General features: G+C 49.8%; 1 pseudogene; it reads left to right on the top strand.

The window, feature by feature from the left end:
• The window catches only part of LOC137652755 (uncharacterized), a 45,306-nt pseudogene extending 25,072 nt beyond the window's left edge, over positions 1 to 20,234 (top strand).
• The last annotated feature ends 2 nt before the right edge of the window (positions 20,235 to 20,236 follow it).

Here is a 20,236-nt window from a genome sequence, read left to right as displayed (position 1 = left end):
CAACGGTGGGACAACATCGACGTGTACGCCTTCCCACCATTCTGTCTGATGAGAAGGGTGCTCAACAGGACCAGACTGTTCCATGACTCTAGTAGCTCCGCTATGGCATCACGCGGAATGGTTTCCGGACCTTCTGCAACTCCTGACGGAACTCCCAAGGGAGCTTCCTCCACGACACGAGCTTCTCAGACAACCCCACTCCGGCGTCCCTCACAGGGCCGTAGCCTCGCTTCGGCTTCACGCCTGGAGACTATCCAGCGTCTCCTCGCGGAGAGAGGCTTTTCGCAACAGGTTGCGGAGAGAATGTCTCGGCACCTGTGAAGGTCCTCTGAGGGAGTCTACCAAGCGAAGTGGAGAGTCTTTTGTGGTTGGTGTCGTGGAAGGGGTATCTCTCCACTCGATGTCACTATTCCATCAATAGCGGACTTCCTCGTGTATCTGCGAGAAGAATTGCGCCTTTCTGTCTCGGCAGTGAAAGGCTATCGCTCAGCCTTAAGCTTGGCCTTCAGATTGAAGGGCGTGGATATTTCTTCATCGCTAGAACTCTCTTTACTCATATGTAGCTATGAGCTTACCTGCCCCCAGTCGGAAGTGAGACCCCCTCCTTGGAACGTAGTTCGAGTCCTCAGGTCTCTTAAGAGACCTCCCTTCGAGCCATTACGCCAGGCCTCCGATCGCCACCTGTCTTGGAAGACGGCTTTCCTACTCGCCTTGGCTTCGGCCAAGCGAGTTAGTGAACTTCATGGTCTCTCGTACGACATGCCCATTCAAGGGGATGGGGGGAGGTAACGTTCAGGTTCGTCCCTGAGTTTGTGGCCAAGACTCAGAATCCTGGAGTGCCGGATCCTCGGTTCGACTCTTTCAGGATCGCGAGTCTCCGTTCTGTAACAAACGACCCAGACCAGCTGCTACTATGTCCAGTGAGGTGTCTGAGGCACTACTTGAAGAGAACGGCTGCAGTCCGTCCTCATGTGCGAGCTTTGTTTGTGAGCACAGGCAGGACAAAGAGGAGGGTCACCAGGAACACCATCTCAGCTTGGATTCGAAGGGTTATCCACCTTGCCCTGAATCCTGACCCTCCTCCGTCACGTCGCCCTCGGGCCCACGATGTCAGGGGTATTGCTACATCCCTGGCCTTCAAGAGAAACTTCTCTGTGACGCAGGTACTTCAAGCTGGGGTCTGGAAGCGTCAGACGACCTTCACAGCCCACTACCTGCAAGACGTGACCCACAGGAGCCTCGATACGTTTTCTATCGGCCCTGTGGTGGCTGCACAACAGCTGGTCTAACCTCAGGCTCCTTTTTGGACAAGTAGCAGTAGGTTGAGGGCGTTGTTACCCGGTCTTAGTCTGCGTGAATGAAAGAGTATGTCTGACCCTTACTTCTTTCTTCATTCTCCCCTCTCTTGGGGAAGCAGCATCCTGGTCCTCGCATAGCTGACCTCGACCTCTGCAGGTAACCCATGCTTCTTTGTGCTCCTAGTATTAAGCTTAATACTGTTGCGTCTCCCATACCCTGACGAGGTGGTATGGGGAACGTCCTATCCTAGAATTCCTATCTGAAGGTCTCAAGGTCAACTTCATAGGACGAGTCACACTCTCCTCCTCACACTGCTTATGTAGGCCACTCGTTCCTAGCAGATGCTAGGAACTTGTGAGGTACAGGGGCTCCCTCTCTCTAGTGCTGCTCACTGAGGGATCGAGCCCCCGGGCAAGCCGAAGTCAGTAAGGCTGGGGACTTTCCACCCTTCCTAAGGGGTAAGTCACCCTCAGTAAATAGCGTGGTTTGTATTTCGGTTACGGAACAAATGGCAAATTCGAAGATAATTTGTATTTTTCCTAACCATACAAACCTTAGCTATTTACACATATGAGCCCGCCATCCCTGACCCCCAAGTCAAGTCCTACCTCTAAGTGAAGTGAAGCAAGTCACCGGTGTGTGGAGGGGGGAGGGGTAGCAAGCTACCCTTCCCCACCCCCCGCTAACTAGCGCGGGGGTAATTAACCCTCGTTAAAACTATTGGCTCGTCATTTCAGCTGCGCTAAAAGGTAAACCCTCTGTAAATAGCTAAGGTTTGTATGGTTAGGAAAAATACAAATTATCTTCGAATTTGTCATATTTCAGCTTTGGTCTTCCTTGGGGCTCGAGGGTTCGCCCTCCAAGGAAGTCTTACTTGACTACATCCGATTGGGTGCCGCTGTCAAGCAATCGCCGCCTCCGGCAGAAGTTGATCCTCTGTCGATTGTCGACGTTGTGGTGTCAGAGGTATCCAATACGGTATCACCCATCACCTCTGCCTCTTCAAACCCTACTGTAGCTGATGGCTTAGTTTCTCCCGTCTCTCCTGCTAGTGTTTCTTCCCCTCGGGGGAGTTCACTTACAGAGACTCCTCTTCGGAGGACTGCAGAAGGTCAGCTTGCTGATCCAATGGCCCCCAGAGGGCGTATTCGTCGCAAGGCTCGCCTTCCTCTTCGCCAGAGAAGCATTCCTTCACCTGCGGTGAGGAGACGCCTCTTTGGTTCTACATCTTCGTTGCAGTCACTTGCAGAGGAGCCTCGTCATCGATCACCTACTGTCGCGATCCCTTTCGGTGGAAGGTCGTCCTTTCAAAGAACACGTTGACCTTCCACCCGTCAGACCTGCCGACCTGCCGTCGCCTTTCCTGGATGCTGATGCGCGCTACGCGCCAACGAAACCTGACCTCCACTCGTCAGGCCTCGTCATCTAACCCTTATACAGGGCATCAAGGGCGTATGCACCAACGCGCGCTTACTTCCCATACGCTATGCACTTGAGCATAGGCGCCCACATTCTCCTGCGCGCCAGGCTTTGCCTGAGCAAACAGATACTCGCCCACGCCCAGCTGCGTGCCAACCCTCACCTGCGCGTCAGCGCTCCTCTGCGCGCTAGTGCTCTCCTGCGCGCCAGCGCTCTCCTACGCGCCAGCGCTCTCCTGTACGCCAGCACTCTCCTACGCGCCAATGATCTCCTGCGCGCCAGCGCTCGCCCGCGCGCCAGCGCCCACGCCCAGCAGTCATCTCTCCTGCGCCCACGATCTTCTGATTTGGGCGCTGTTGGGAAGTCTAAGTTGACTTCTCCCACGCGCCAGCGCTCGCCAACGCGCCATCGCGTAGACACGCGCATTCACCTGCACGCATCCATGAGGATCTGCGTGCGTGCCCCGCGCGCCCTCGCCCATCCTCTCCTTCAGTTGCGCGCCATCATTCAGACGCACGCCCACAAGACGCGCGCCCACGAGCAGCACAGGCTTCAACTGCGCGCCCGTGCGCCAGGGGTATCTCTTCTGCGCGCGCTCGCCCTACGACTTCTTCAGGGACACGCAAGCTCGCCCGCGCACTCAATGCCCTGATCCTGCTCACCCACACGCGCGCGAATATTCTCCCGCGCGCGCACGCCAACAGTTTTACGCGCGCACTCCTGTGCGCCATCAGTCCCACGCGCCCCCCTGCAGTCTCCTGCGCGCGATTCCTGTTATTTTCCATCTCGCGATTCCTGGTATTCTCCATCGCGCGAGCATCAATGTCCTCCCGCGCGCGAGACTGCTGAACAATGCACGGCAAGGTCGCCATCACCTCATTCCCCTCCCTGCAAATGCATAACAGCGCGTATTGTGGCGGAAGGGAAACATCCAGAGGGGTCCAGGATCGCTAAGCCTTTCCAGGCAAACCCACCTATGAAAACTCCTCCCAGGGATCCTTCTATCCCTGTCCCTTCAAAGGGGGTGTCTGACAGCGCGTCTATCAGCCAACAGCCTTGGTTCGGTGCACTAATCAGAGCAGTGACACAGGCGTTCAAGCATGTTTTCTCTGAATTAGGTCACAGATTCTTGGCTGTCTCTACCCCTTTGAAGAGAAAAAGAGGAGTTCCGGACGCGGTAACTTCGAGGCAGGTTCCTTCTTTCCCCCAGACTATCTCTCCTTCCCTGTCAGACGAGGACTTCCCGTCCTCAGGGGAATCACGTGAGGTGAGACTTTCCTCCATCGCACTAATGAAGGAAGCCTCTCCTCACGCTGAGATGTCTTCTCAAGTGGGGGCTAGAAGGAACTTACCATCTTTAATGTTAGAGTCCTACATCCTTCCCAGGAAGGAATCTAAGGACTCCAAGACATTGCCAAAGTCCTCTACAAGAACCAGGACGGAGCCAACTAGCCACTCGGAGAACGTCCGCGACTCTCCCCAAGAAGAGCCTTTGGGGACAGGAGACTTCGCTGCAAGTCCAACATCAGGAGGAGAACAGCAAGAGTCAGAACATGCGTTTTGGCAAGTTCTGACTCTAATGAGGGCTCTCAATGGGTTTTCCGACCCAGAGATCCCTCCTCGAGAGGGCAAGGACACGCTCTTGGACTGTGTATTCGGTACTCAGAAACCCTCTAAGGCCAGTGCAGCTCTGCCCTGGTCTCAGGGGGTTAAGAGTACCAGAGACAAGATCGCTGTACAGCTCTCCGAGATGTCCTCCTCCAACCGTTCCAGTGCCACCAACAAGCTCCTTCCACCTCCTCGCATATAGCAGAGGAGGTACTTTGAGATCTTGGAGGAGCCTTGTTTAGCTCTTTCTCTCCACCAATCGTTAGAAGAGCTTACCAGGGGAGTCCCTCTTGAGAGACTCTCCAACTGGCAGGTCTCGTTCTCGGCAACCGAGATCCTTAATCAGGAGGAGGTTGTGAAGTGTGCTATGCAAGCCACTTCGTGGCTCGACATCTGGTTAGGGACCTTAGGTATCCTGATGCGCTCTGAGGATTTCTCCAAAGAACATACCAGGAAAGCTATGGAGACGTTCCTTCTCTCAGGCACTCGCACCATCGAGTTTCTGGCCCACCAATTCTCGAACTTGTGGGCAAACACCATCCTGAAACGTCGGGACGCGGTGGCTGAGAGATTCCATCAGAAGGTCCCTAGCACCGAGATCAATAGGCTCAGACATTCTTCTTTAGAAGGATCCATTCTGTTTGAGCCTAAGGATGTGGAACAGGCCGCTGAGAGGTGGAGGAAGTCTCATCAAGACTCGCTTCTTCATAGGGCTTTAACATCTAAGCCCTATAAGCCTCCAGCCCCCCCTGCAGTCCCGTTCATCCAAGACCGCTAAACCAACGACAGCAGCGAAGACCGAGGTGTCTAAGCCCTTTCCTGTCAAGGATAGGAAAGGCAAAAATTCCTCCAGGGGAGGCAAGAATCCTAGAGGGAGCAGCCGAGGCCGCAAACGCTAGGATTGGCAGTCCCCTTGCATGTCCACCAGTGGGGGGATGCCTATAAAGTTGCTCAGACAGGTGGGAGCAACTCGGGGCCGATTCCTGGATGATTTCCGTAATCAGTCAGGGATATCGCGTCCTGTCACAACATCTCTACCTCCCCTGACGACGAATCCAGTGTCATTGAGCTCCCTTGACATGGGATCGGCAAGGGGGCAAACCCTTCGGGCAGAAGTCCAGACCCTGTTGAAGAAGGGCGCTCTCCAAGAGGTCCTCGACGAGTCTCCAGGCTTCTTCAGTCGACTCTTTCTTATAAAGAACTCGTCTGGAGGCTGGAGACCAGTCATCGACTTCTCAGCTCTGAACAAGTTTGTCAAACAAACTCCGTTCAGCATGGAGACGGCAGACACGGTCAGACTAGCAGTGAGACCGCAAGACTTCATGTGTACACTGGACCTAAAGGACGCGTACTTCTAGATCCCAGTCCATCTGTCTTCAAGGAAGTACTTAAGATTCAGCCTAGACAACAAAAAGTACCAGTTCAAGGTGCTATGCTTCAGTCTCTCCACAGCACCACAGGTTTTCACCAGTGTTCACCCTAATATCTTCATAGCCACACAGGAATGGCATCCGTCTCCTCCGTTATCTGGACGACTGGTTAATCCTAGCAGACTCGGTGTCATCCCTTCTTCAACACCGGGACAAACTTCTGAGACTTTGCCAAGATCTGGGTATCATGGTAAATCTCGAGAAATCCTCACTGCTTCCCACTCAAAGACTGGTATATCTAGGCATGATTATAGACACCAATCTACACAAAGCCTTCCCATCAGATGACAGGATAGCAAGGCTGAGGAAGGTCGCAAGTCCTTTTCTCAGACGAGAAGAACTTCCAGCCCAATCGTGGTTACGTCTCCTCGGTCATCTTTCATCGCTGGCTCGTCTAGTTCCCAACGGTCGCCTCAGGATGAGATCCCTACAGTGGTGACTCAAGTCCTGGTGGAATCAAGGTTACAATTCCCCGGATGTCCAGATCCCTATGGGACCTGCGGAACTGACGGACCTCCAGTGGTGGGTGGCAGACGAGAACCTATGAAAAGGAGTGGATCTTCTTGTCCTCCCCCCCAGATTTGATGCTGTTTTTGGACGCTTCAAAGAAAGGGTGGGGGCCCCACGTGCTGCACCACAGGACCTCAGGCCTGTGGTCAGAGTCAGAAAAGTATCTCCATATAAATCTCCTAGAGATGAAGGCCGTCTTCCTGGCCCTTCAGCAGTTCCAACAGTACCTGGCAAGTCACTCTGTTGTGGTGATGAGTGACAACACCACTGTAGTGGCCTACATCAACAAACAAGGAGGTACTTTTTCACAGCAGCTATCCCATCTAGCAGTAGAGATACTGAGATGGGCCGAAATCCACTCGATACCACTATTAGCACGCTTCATTCCAGGCAAAAGGAATGTGCTCGCCGACAATCTGAGCAGAGCGTCTCAGATAGTGAGTACCGAGTGGTCTTTGGATCATCAAGTAGCCAACAAAGTCCTGACTTTCGGGTTCTCCGACTGTGGATCTTTTCGCAACGACCCTGAACTTCAGGCTCCCGCTGTACTGCTCCCCAGTCCCAGACCCCAAGGCTCTCTGGCAAGATGCTTTCCAACAACGGTGGGACAACATCGACGTTTACGCCTTTCCCCCGTTCTGTCTGATGAGGAGGGTGCTCAACAAGACCAGAACATCGGTCCATCTTTCAATGACCCTCATAGCTCCGCTATGGAATCACGCGGAATGGTTCCCGGACCTTCTGCAACTCCTAACGGAGCTACCAAGAGAACTCCCTCCACGACACAATCTGCTCAAACAACCACATGCCAACATCTTCCACAAAGCCGTAGCTTCACTACGACTTCACGCCGTGAGACTATCCAGCATCTCCTCTTTGAGAGAGGATTTTCGCAACAAGTTGCTGTCAGGATGTCTGGACACCTGCGAAAGTCATCTGCAGCAGTCTACCAGGCAAAGTGGAAAGTTTTCTGTTGTTGGTGTCGTGGAAGGGGTATCTCTCCACTCGATGCCACTATTCCAACAATAGCGGAGTTCCTCGTGTATTTGTGGGAAGAAATGCGCCTTTCAGTCTTGGCAGTGAAAGGCTATCGCTCAGCCTTAAGTCTAGCTTTCAGGCTTAAAGGAATGGACATTTCTTCATCGCTAGAACTTTCTCTACTCATACGTACAGTAGGGTCCCGAATTAAGCGTGTTCGAATTACACGATTCCCCTTTTCCGCGATCGCTATTTTTCAAAAATAAATTTTCTGTATCTGCGAGGCTGTTCAAAGTTCGCGAGTCAAGCACTACAAAATGTATCAAATCTATTGTCTTTTTAAGTATATTGGTAGCCCTAAATACTGTGATTTATAATAAATGTTACAAAACAATATCAACATTACATTTCATTAACATAATTTCATAATGAATAGCCTATTTAAGGATAAAATTCCACATCAACAATGAAATCAACTGTTAACTGTGCGAGTCCAGCTGACAAAATGTAAACAGAAATGTGGTTACGTTCTCGGCATATCTTTCTCCAACCTTACGATAATTGTAATGGTAGTGTTAATGATGGTATATTAAAGCATTATTTTTGTTTAGTACAGTATATTTAAAAGCCTTATTTTTCCCTCTGGGCGTTCAAGGTTTTCACGAGTAGACTGGGTTCGTTTATCGGCAGTGAATAGCCTAAACTTCGGTAACGAGTCGTCAATATTTTGTCATATTTTAAACAGTATACATGTTGCAAACATTGGTTTGTTCCGTAACCGAAATACAAACCACGCTATTTACAAAGGGTATTACTTTTAGCGTAGCTGAAATGGCGAGCCATTAGAATTTAACGAGGGTGTATTACCCCCGCGCTAGTTAGCGGGGGGGTAGGGGAGTGGTAGCTAGCTACCCCTCCTCCCCCTCACACACAGGTGAATACTCACTTTCACTTTTGGCTCGGACTGTGACAGACGTCTCTGTCTTGGTCCTCGCTTGGCAGCCATTGTCTGTTTTGTCTTTACTTAATCGCTTACTTTTCTTTTACTCAATATATATGTAAACATGTTTTCATGTTTGTATATATATTTGAGTATAGAAATAAGTAAGTTTCCTTTTCAGATGTGTGTGTGTAGTGTACGATATCTACGTGGAGGCCTCGGCAGTTAGGCCACCACGGCCTAATTTTATGGGTTGCGATCGAGTTTGACTTCGGTCTTTCTCTCTCTCTCTCTCTTGAGGTCGTTCACCCTTTTACTATGTTTTACTACGCCCTTGTAGCTTCCTTCCCGTGTGGGTGGGGTTGCTACGCCGTACATTTTGTCTCAATTAGTTTATGAATCTAATTGTAGTTGTTAATTTTTCAGCTTGTAGAACGATTCCTTTCGGGGTTTTCGTTTTTTCTTTAGTGTTCATTCATTTTTAAATTACATAATTACATAGTTACATAATTATAATTGTTATAATTCTGTTTTGGTTACAGCTCTCCTTCCGCGAGTGTAAGTGGTTGTGAGGGCACGTGCCTGTTGTGTAATTCTTGTTCCTTTTCCTCGGGATTCCTCTTCGGAGCCTTCCCGGGGGAATGAATGTGTACTAATATTATTTGTTTTATTTTTTTACAGTTACCGATCTAGTTCGTTTCTGTAATATAGCAACGGTGTGAGCTGTCTGGTTGAGTCCTGGGGATTCGGCTGTTGCTGCCTCCCCCCTTGTATTGTCGTCAGGGGCGTGTCTCCTTCTACTGGTAGTACTCCCGTGTCGACGGACAGCTCTCCAGTTCATTTTAGAACAGTCAGGAGGCTTGCCTCCTTGGGCGGATAACTTTCCTTCCGAGGGAAGTTTTTTCCTGTCCAGGCTTGAGCTTTTCCTCTTTTGGGGGGTTCTTCTCTTGCCTTTTTTTTCGTGCGACTATGCTCTTGGTGCTGAGCGGTCGCACCTGCAGTTTCGCTCAAGGGGCTGGGCAACTGCAGGAGCTCCTCTTCGGAGGATTGCCCCTCTTAGGTCACTGGCTGACCAGTCTCTTCCACGAAGTGTTTCTCTTTCGTTCGCGAGAGAGTACACTCATAGAGACTCCTCTTCGGAGGTTTCTTCTGTTGCTGTTGCTGTTGGCCTCCCTCGCCGTAAGGCCCTCCGTCCGCCTCGTCGTAAGGGCCTCTCATCTCCCTATAAGGGTGCTTGAGGCGCCTTTTTGAATCTCCGTTTGCAGCCTACAACTTCTTTTTCTCGATCTTCCGTCTTGGTGCAGATGGACAGCAGTCTAATCTCGTCTTCCGACGGGCAACGGTCTTCCCGACGGACAACGGTCTTCCCGACGGACAGCGGTCTTCCGACGGACATCAGTCTCCCGGCGGACAACGATCCCTTCGGGGCAAAGGGTTGCCCCCACGGGGGTTCTTCCCTTGCGTGTCAGGGTTTCCCTGCGCGCCCTTCTGTTCGTCAGCGCTCTCCTGTTCGTCAGCGCTTTCAAGATGATCTTCCCTGTGGTTCCTGTTACGTGCCCTGTGCGCCCACGTTCGCCCTCGCGATCTAGAACTTCGGTTCAGGTCGGGGTCAAGGACTCTTCTTCTTTGCGCAGGCTTCCACGCGTAGCCTTCTGCTCGTCAGCGATCATCAGCTCGTCAGCGATCATCAGCTCGCCAGCGATCATCAGCTCGTCAGCGATCATCAGCTCGCCAGCGATCTCCAGATCGCCCACGTGTGTTACAGCTGGCACGCCAACGTTCTCCAACACTTCTGAAGGAACATGGTTCGCCAGCTACTAGCTCAACTGCGGATGCTGATCGCCATCGCGCGACCCTCAACTGCAGATGCTGACCGCCATCGCGCGACCCTCAACTGCAGATGCTGACCGCCATCGCGCGACCCTCAACTGCAGATGCTGACCGCCATCGCGCGACCCTCAACTGCAGATGCTGACCGCCATCGCGCGACCCTCAACTGCAGATGCTGACCGCCATCGCGCGACCCTCAACTGCAGATGCTGCTCGCCATCGCACAACCCTGAACGATTGCCCGCTTACGCATGCTGCTCCTCATCGCACCACCCTGAACGATCGCCCTCCTGCAGATGCTGATCACCATCGCACCCTTTCACGCGATCATTCACCTGCGCATGCTGCTCGCCATCGCACAACCCTGAACGATTGCCCGCTTACGCATGCTGCTCCTCATCGCACAACCCTGAACGATCGCCCTCCTGCAGATGCTGATCACCATCGCACCCTTTCACGCGATCATTCACCTGCGCATGCTGCTCGCCATCGCACAACCCTGAACGATTGGCCGCTTACGCATGCTGCTCCTCATCGCACCACCCTGAACGATCGCCCTCCTGCAGATGCTGATCACCATCGCACCCTTTCACGCGATCATTCACCTGCGCATGCTGCTCGCCATCGCACAACCCTGCACGATAGCCCGCTTACGCATGCTGCTCCTCATCGCACAACCCTGAACGCTCGCCCTCTTGCGGATGCTGATCACCATCGCACCCTATCACGCGATCATTCACCTACACATGCTGCTCGCCATCGCTTACCGCCAGCGATCTTCTTCACCTACGCGGCAGCACGATCCCTCGCCGTCACGCCCATTCCCCTGCGCGCCCGCTCGCCTGCGCGCCCGCGCGATCGCTCGACTGCGCGCCCGCGCGATCGCTCGCCGGCGCGCCCGCGCGATCGCTCGCCTGCGCGCCCGCGCGATCGCTCGCCTGCGCGCCCTCGCGACCGCTCGCCTGCGCGCCCGCGCGACCACTCGCCTGTGCGCCCGCGCGACCATTCGCCTTTGCGCGACCGTTCGCCCTCGCGCGACCATAGTTCGCGGCGAATTCCACAGCCGGTGGTAGCAGCAGGGACGCGTGCTCCTAGGCGGCACTCGGGATCACCTCCATCCAAGCACAGGTTGGTAGTGCAGGACGAAGACAGGTCAGTACAGCATTCTTCCCACCTTCTTTTCAGGCAGGAACCGTCGTGTCCTCTCCAAAGGATCGCCCGATCCCTTTCACCTTAGCGAGGATTTCGGACTCTGTGTCCTTGGAGCAGCAGACATGGTTTGATCCGCTGGCACGGGCGTTAATGAGGGTTATGAAACCAGCACTCACCGGCCAGGGTAACAAACCAGCGGCTGTCTCTCCTACGCTGAAGAGAAAGAGAGGAGTGGACTTCGTGGTGACTTCCCCCAGGGCGAAGTTGGTTCCCAAGAGGTCGGTCTCGAGGGTCCCCTCTCCTGCACGAGTACTCTCTCCTTCTCCCGCCCTGGAAGGATTTTTGGCGGGGGGGCTTTCCGTTGAAGATTTCTCCATCGGACAAGGGGTGACTGCTTACCTCTTCCTCTGGGAGCTTACCAGGTTCTTTCCCTCCTCGGTTACGGCCCGAGGTTTGGTTCAAGGAAGCTACAGGAAGATCAAGGGTACTTTCCTCCTCTCGAGCTCAGGCACCTTGGCCTTTCGTCGTTAAGTATCTACTTGCGGACAAGCTCGATGTTTTACCATCTGGACGCACTGACTGAAGGCTTCCTTCGGGTGTCTCATCTGTGGAGGTCAACGACCTCAGACACCCTTCCATCCTTGAGAAGAGTTTTGTCTTTGCCCAAGGACAGAGACTTAAACATCTGCTGTGCGGAGTAAATCGACTTCCGGTTTCACTCCTCCAAGGCGCTTTCTTCCAGACTCTGCAGGGCTCCAGCTCCCTTTTCTTTCAACCACGTCGGCCTAAGTTATCGGCTACGACAACTGGGACAAGGTGTCCAATTGCAGTTTCCTCCTGTCAGGAACAGATGGCACGGGAGACTCCCCCGGGGGGGCATAGTCCTAAAAGGAGTTCACGAACTCTAGGATTGCAGGTTTTTTCGCTGGGAGGATGCTTAAGGTTACTCATCCGAATGACAGCTTCCCGATGCCCATTCCCGCACAATCTCTGTGAGTAGCCAAGGATATCGCGCCTGCCGTCTCTGTCAGCGAATTCAGTGTCTCTGAACCTCTATGCCATAGCATCAGCAGAGTTGCCCGGTTGGGCAGAATGATCCATACCTTAGGCGAAGGTCTTCCTTAGGATCATCGACGGCTTCACCCCCGGCCCCCTCAGTCGATCCTTTCTTGTAAGGAAGGATCTGAGAGGGGATGTCCATAGTCGACCTCTCAGCCCTGATCAAGTTTGTCGAACAAACTTCGGCCAGCGTAGACCAGCAGAATCGATCAGACTGGTAACGAGGCGACAGGACTCCTTTAACCCTGGATCGGAAGGACGGGTACTTTCAGTTTCCATTCCATCCATCTTCCAGGGTGCTCGTCGAATTCAGCCTAAACTGCAAGTATTCCTGCTTATGATGCAGTGTGGCTATCCCGCCGTGGCATAGCAGGTTTGTTTCCCCAGAGAACTCTCCCTGCCTTCCTCTTGGCCGCTCAGGTGCAGACTTCCGCCTCCTCTGCTGTTTGGAGGGCTGGTCAACTCCGGTAGGCTCGGGTTTCGACCTTCTTCAGCGCCGGGAAAAGCTTCCGAATGCTGACCATGAGTGTGGGCTCATGGTATTTTGCTTGGAGCCTTCTCTTCCTCTGCCTCAACATCTGGAGTATCTGGCCATGATATTGAGTCAACCGCCTTACCACGTTGGAAACCCCGCTTCTCGTCCGTCCAGCGAGGTTAAGCAACGTCGGCACTTGGATGGGTGACCACCTGGGGACGCCAGATTCTGTTACCACATCCTCCGAGCCTTCCTTTCGGTTGACTGTGGCAAGACTGAGGAGAGTCGCAGTACCTGTTCTCAGTCAAGCAGAGTTTTCAGCCCTACCTTGGAACGTTTCCTAGTTCTTCTTTCCTCATTGACCCGTTTATAGTCCGAACGGTCGCCTCAGGATAAGTTCCATGTGGGGCGATCCAAGTTCCGGTGGCTTCAGGCAATGTTTAACCGGACTCCCTGGCCCTATGGGACCAGCGGAACTATTAAACCTGCAATGGGTGTTGACCTATGGAGCCTCTTGATGGTAGTGGATATTCTCGTCCTTTCCCCACATTCTTGATGCGGTTCTCGGACTCGTCAAAGGAAAGGGGGGGGGGCATGTTCCGGTCCAGGCCTATGGTCAAGACCTGAAGGATACCTCTCCATCATTCAGGCAGGCTTAAGGGCCTTAGTCTGGCCCCTCTTCAGTCCTACCGCTCCTGCCAAGTCGCCCCGTTGCGTGTCGACTTCATGCTAACCAGCAGGGGACGCATTTTCACACCTTCACATCTTGCAGTAGAGATACCGGGATGATTGAGATTCTCTCAATTCCACCATCGGCTCTCTCATTCCAGGCAGGGGAATGTTTCTCTCAGACTATCCAAGCAGAGCCTCATAGAGAGAGTGTACCTAGGGGTCTTTGACCTTGGGTAACCAGCAAGTGCTGATCTGGGGGACCTGATCGCGACAGCTTGGAACCTCAAGCTTCCGCTAGTTTTCCCCCCAGTCTCAGACCCCGAGACTCTGGCAAGATGCATTCCGGTGATGGTGGGACAACTTCGACGCCTGCGTCTTCCCTCCTTTTTGTCTGCGGACAATGGGTCTCAACAAAACCAGGTTGTCTGTCAACCTTTCAATGGGAGAGCTCCACTGGGACTATGCGCAGAACGGTTTCTGGACCCTCTGCTTCCCCTGACGGAACTCCCGGGAGAGCTTCTCCCACGGCGCAGGCTACTCAAGCAACCACACTGCGACATCTCTCCCGAACCGGGGCGTCGCTTCGGCTTCATGCCTGGAGACACTACGCTTCCTCCTCTAGAAGAGACAACCCGCTACAGTCGCGGTACGGAGGTCGCGTCATCTGCGATAGTCATCCACAGGGGTCTCCCAGGCAAAGTGAAGAGTCTAAGGTGGTTGGTGCCGTGGGAGATATACCTCTTCCCGTGAGGCCTCTTCTCCAGCAATAACGGTCTTATTGCCTTTCGGCGGGAGGAAACTCCTTTCCGCTCTTGGCAATGAAGCCTGTCGCTCAGCCTTTCCCTGACCTTCAGGCTTAAAGGAATAACTTTTTCCTGCCCGCTGGATCTATTCTCGCTCATGCGAAGCTACGATCGTCCCTGCCCTAGTCGGAGGAAGACCTCCAACTTGGAGCATGGCTCGGACTTTTAGTCCTTTAAGAGATCTTCTCAAGACCCTTTTACGACAGGCCTCGGATTGTATTCCGCCTTGGGTCTTCTGCTCACTCTGGCCACGGCCAGTGTGTAAGCAATCTTCTTGGTCTCTTACTACTCCCCCCCTTTCTAAGGAAGAGGGGAAGGCAACATTCAGGCTCGCTCCTGAGTTGTTGGCTAGACTCAGAATCTGAGGGTCCCGACCCTTCGGTCCGATTCATTCAAGATTTTGAGTCTCCATTCTGTGTCTGATGTCCCAAGACCTTCTCTTTCTTGCCAGTACAGGAATCGAGAGGTTAGCGCTGGGAACAGCTGCAGTTTGGCCTCAGTTGCAGCCGATTTGGGAGCACAAGGAGGACATGGGGGGAGAGTCACCAGTATACCTCTTCAGCCCGGACTCAAGGACATTCATCTCGACCTGTCTTCAGACCCTCCCCCGTCACGTCGCCCTACAGCACGATGTTGGATACATCGCAACGTCCCTCGCCTTCGAGTAATACTACTCTGTGACGCAGGTGCTACAAGCTGGAGTCTGGAAGCGTCTGATGACCTTCGCAGCCCGCTTCCTGCAGGGCGTGACCCACAGGAGTCTCGATACGTTTTCTATCGCTCTGTGGTGGCTACACAACAGCTGGTCTAACCTCAGGCTCCTTTTTGGACAGGTAGCAGAAGGTTGAGGGCATTGTTATCAGGTTTTAGTCTGCATGAACGAAAGAAGTATGTCTGGCCCTTACTTCTTTCTTCATCATCCCCTCTACGGGGAAGCAGCATCCTGGTCTCTGCATAGCTGACCTCGAACCTCTGCAGGTAAACCATGCTTCCTTGTGTTCCGAGTATTGAGTCAATACTGTCGCGTCCCCCATACCCTGACGAGGTGGTATTGGGAACGTCCTAACCCAGAGTTCCTTCTGGAACTCCAGGTCAACTGCCTAAGACGGGTCACACTTCTTCCTTCACACACAAGCTTACGTAGGCCACATGGTTCCTTGCGGTGCAAGGAACTTGTGAGGTGCAGGGACTCCTTTTCTCGAGTGCGACTCACTCGGATTCTGAGTCCCCGGGTAAAGCCAAAGCCAGTATGGCTGGGGACTTTCCACCCTTCCTAAGGGATAAGTCACCCTTTGTAAATAGCGTGGTTTGTATTTCGGTTACGGAACAAATGACAAATTCGAAGATAATTTGTATTTTTCCTAACCATACAAACCTTAGCTATTTACACATATTTGCCCGCCAGCCCTGTCCCCCAAGACAAGTCCTACCTCTAAGTGAAAGTGAGTATTCACCTGTGTGTGAGGGGGAGGAGGGGTAGCTAGCTACCACTCCCCTACCCCCCCGCTAACTAGCGCGGGGGTAATACACCCTCGTTAAATTCTAATGGCTCGCCATTTCAGCTACGCTAAAAGTAATACCCTTTGTAAATAGCTAAGGTTTGTATGGTTAGGAAAAATACAAATTATCTTCGAATTTGTCATTTTGTAGAGTAGACGGTAAAATAAAATCTAGAGAGAGAGAGAGAGAGAGAGAGATTTGATGGCAGAAATCTCTCTCTCTCTAGATTTTATTTTACCGTCTACTCTACAAAACCAATGTTTGCAAATCAAATGTATACTGTTTAAAATATGACAAAATATTGACGACTCGTTACCGAAGTTTAGGCTATTCACTGCCGATAAACGATAACAAACCCTTTAATGCAAACTAACTGTATCCTTTGATATTCCTCTATATTTATCACGAATTCCTTCTATACCTCCTCAGACACTCTTATTTCAAATATCTAAATTATTCTTATCACAACTAACACCATCTAGTCATTTTCATTCCATTATATCTATTATTCCTCTGGATCTTATTCCCTTTCCTTATTCTGTTTATTCGATGGGATTCGTTTTTCCCTTTACCGTCTTTCAGAATCTATTTTTAGCCACTGGCAACCAAATCCCCCCTTCCCCCGTCTCCTACCGTCTCCCCTGCGAGTCCACCCAGCCTATCTCATCACTCCCCCCACCTTCATCCTCCCCTGTTCTAGGTCTGTAACCTTCTGCGTCATAATATCTCTCTCTCTCTCTCTCTCTCTCTCTCTCTCTCTCTCTCTCTCTCTCTCTCTCTCTCTCTCGTTATACAATACAGTACTTACAAATAGATGAAGAAACCAAAATTGGTTTTCTTGAAGTGTCAATTAAATACAAAACGAAAAAATTATACCGTGTATACATCCATTTCAATCATAGCTTAAAATACGGTAACCGATTTCGTCCGCAAACCACTATTTTTTAGGAAACACCATTCTATTCCAGAAAATGTTTACTCTTTAAATGTCAATTGCGCTATAATAAAACATGTACTTATGTTGTTAAATTTCGGGTGTGTTTTAAAAATCGAGTACTGCTAACTTATTTTTGTTTTACTTTTGGCTGTGATCACATCAGCTGATGTCTAGCTTCCGCGCGAATACAATAACAAAGAATTGTTTACACCATTTCTTAACTTATTCAAACCATCTATACAGTTAATATTACATAAACACCAATGTGTTATAACCTATCATATTTATTGTTTAGTACATTAAAACCATCCCTCTCTCTCTCTCTCTCTCTCTCTCTCTCTCTCTCTCTCTCTCTCTCTCTCTCTCTCTCTCTCTCTCTCTCTCTCATCGAACGTTATAGCGGTAACCTAATTGTTCGGTGACTTTAAAAATAGGCCTAGTACTTTCTTCTTTTACCTTTTTTGCATATGGATCCATAATTGAGGTGGGTACAAGTTGACTTATAACTGAAGTTAGGAAAAGTATTTTGGATATGGAAAGGACAATTATCTTTCGTAACAGTTTAGAATTATCGTAAGTTATCACTCTGTCATTAGCGGCAGTTTGCTATTGTGGATTAAACGCATAAGGAAAAAAAAATTTCCAGCTTTGCTACGAATTTAGGAATTTATATGGATACGGTAAGTAAAATATTTGTAATAACATAATGTTTACTAAATGTTTGTAATATCATTAGTTATGACTTAGATCATGTGTGTTTAATACATTCGTTTGTTTATTATGATCGAAGATGGAGCGTAAACAAATGGAAGGTTTCCGTTTCAGGCGACATCATAAAGAAAAACATTTCATAAATGGCATTCATTTCATTTATTTGAAAGTTCTAATAAAAAATAATTAGAACATTGGTAATAACAAATTCAACATATAATCAATACTTGGTAAAATTGCTGTCAATTCAAAAACACAGATGTATAAATGCGTCTGTTTCTTCGTTGTGATCAGAGATAAACGTAAATAAACATTGGTTGTCGTTTTCTATTGTGCTTTTTAGCGTGTTTAGGAAACGCATGATATAAAATCGCCTTTATTTTGATAATTCTGGATTTTCAATCATACAACAAGCTAGTCTATAGAGTGATGGTTTTGCTATTCACCAGTTGTATTATACAATAGATATGACAAACATTAAAATTTGTCTGTATTTTGGGTTGTGTTATAACGGGAAATATATGGTGTTTACACCTATCCTGGTTGAAATTTTAACCATTTTTCAAGTTATTAGAACTTTAAAGTATATTAAATGTTTTATTTATTTACAAAAACAATTTGATATAAAGAAATACAGTATAGTACAAAGAAAGTATTGGAAATGGGTAGTAAACACATTTGAATAGGCAAATTGCTGGTTGCCATGGCCACAATGGAATTATTTCTGTTAGTTGTGTGATTCGAAATTCGCGATTTTCCATTTACACGAGGTCATTAATCGACCAAATTCTCGCATAATTCGGGACCCTACTGTAGTTATGAACTTACCTGCCCTCAGTCGGAAGTAAGACCTCCCCCTTGGAACGTGGTTCGAGTTCTCAGGTCTCTTAAGAGACCTCCCTATGAACCATTACGCCAGGCATCAGATCGCCACCTAACCTGGAAGACGGTGTTCCTGTCAGCTTTGGCCTCGGCCAAGCGAGTCAGCGAGCTTCATGGTCTCTCGTATGACATTGCCCATTCAAGGGGATGGGGGGAGGTAACGTTCAGCTTCGTCCCTGAGTTTATTGCTAAAACTCAGAATCCTGGAGTGGCGGATCCTCAATTCGACTCCTTCCGGATTTCTAGTCTCCGTTCTGTAACAGATGACCCAGACCATCTCTTACTATGCCCAGTAAGGAGTTTGAGGCTATACCTCAAAAGAACAGCTTCAGTCCGTCCTTATGTGCCAGCACTATTCGTTAGCACAGGAAGGCTTAAGAGGAGGGTCACCAAGAACACCATCTCTGCATGGATTCATAGGGTCATTGATCTGTCCTTGAATTCAGATCCTCCTCCGTCACGTCGCCCTAGAGCACATGATGTCAGGGGCATAGCTACGTCCCTGGCCTTCAAAAGAAATTTCTCTGTGAAGCAGGTTCTTCAAGCGGGGCTGTGGAAGCGTCAAACAACGTTCACAGCCCACTACCTGCAAGACGTGACCCACAGGAGGCTCGATACGTTCTCTATCGGCCCTGTGGTGGCTGCACAACAGTTGGTTTAAAACCTCAAGCTCCTTATTGGACAAGTAGCAGAAGGTTGAGGGCATTGTTACCCGGTTTTTAGTCTGCATGAATGAAAAGGTTTGACTGGCCCTTGTTCTTTTCTTCATCATCCCCTCTCTTGGGGAAAGCAGCATCCTGGGTTCTCTGCATAGCTGACCTCAAACCACTGCAGGTAAACCATGCTCCCTTGTGTTCCTAGTATTAAGTTAATACTGTTACGTCCCCATACCCTGACTAGGTGGTATTGGGAAAGTCCTAGTCTACAAGTTTCCATCTAAAGAACTTCAGAACAACTTCCTAGGATGAGTCACACTTCTTCATACCTTCACACACAGCTTGCGTAGGCCGCAGTCTTTGCGTAGCAAGGTTCTAGCGAGGTGCAGGGACTCCTTATTTCTTGGGTGCTTACACACAAATAACGAGCCCCCGGGCAAAGCCAAAAAGCCAGAACTGGCTGGGACATCCACCCTTCCTAATGGGTGAGTCACCCCTATTAAATAGCATGGTTTGTATTCCAGTTATGGAACAAATGACAAATTCGTAGATAATTTGTATTTTTCCTAACTATACAAACATTAGCTATTCAACCAAACTTGCCCACCAGCCCTATCCCCCTTGAAGTCCTACCTCCAAGCAAAGTGAGTTCAAGCACAGGTGTATGTGAGGGGGGGGGGGGTGTTTAGCAAGCTACCCTCCCCTACCCCCCACTAACTAGCGGTGTGGGTAGTAAACCCTCGTTAAATTTTAATGGCTCGTCATTTCAGCTACGCCGAAAGTAATACCCCTATTAAATAGCTAAGGTTTGTATAGTTAGGAAAAATACAAATTGTCTACGAATTTGTCATATTTATTTATGATGGAAGTGTTACTTTAGTCTCTGAAATTTTTGATACTACTTCACATGCGCTATACACTTTATTTAAGGTATATATTTTTACTTTGAATCTTTTTCATTTCGATAGTGCAGGAAGTGCAGACAGAGGGCAAGTATGCTATTGATTCCCCTGGATCCCCATTCTCTGTGGATGTTCCTCCTGACGACTATAATTTAGGTATGGTATAATTTTATTGCTTTACTTTTAAATTAATTGTTACATTTTTGTAAATAACTTACGGTTTTCAATAACAATGATAGGTTGATACATATATGTATACATTTTTTAAGAACTTTAAATGCCTAACATTGTAATTTTTATCTTATTCTATCTCTATTTCTGCAGACGATAATGAAGAACGTTCGATGATAGAACCAAGGTCATATGAAAGACCCGAAACTGAAGGAGCTCATTAATATTTTGATTGATTGGATTAACGATGAACTTGCACCCGACCGAATCATTGTAAAACACATAGAAGAAGATCTCTATGA

Source organism: Palaemon carinicauda, chromosome 14 (assembly GCF_036898095.1).
Source record: "Palaemon carinicauda isolate YSFRI2023 chromosome 14, ASM3689809v2, whole genome shotgun sequence".
Taxonomy (NCBI): Eukaryota; Metazoa; Arthropoda; class Malacostraca; order Decapoda; family Palaemonidae; genus Palaemon; species Palaemon carinicauda.
The sequence above is the reverse complement of the archived record's forward strand: the minus strand, read 5'-3'. Positions and strand labels throughout refer to the sequence as shown.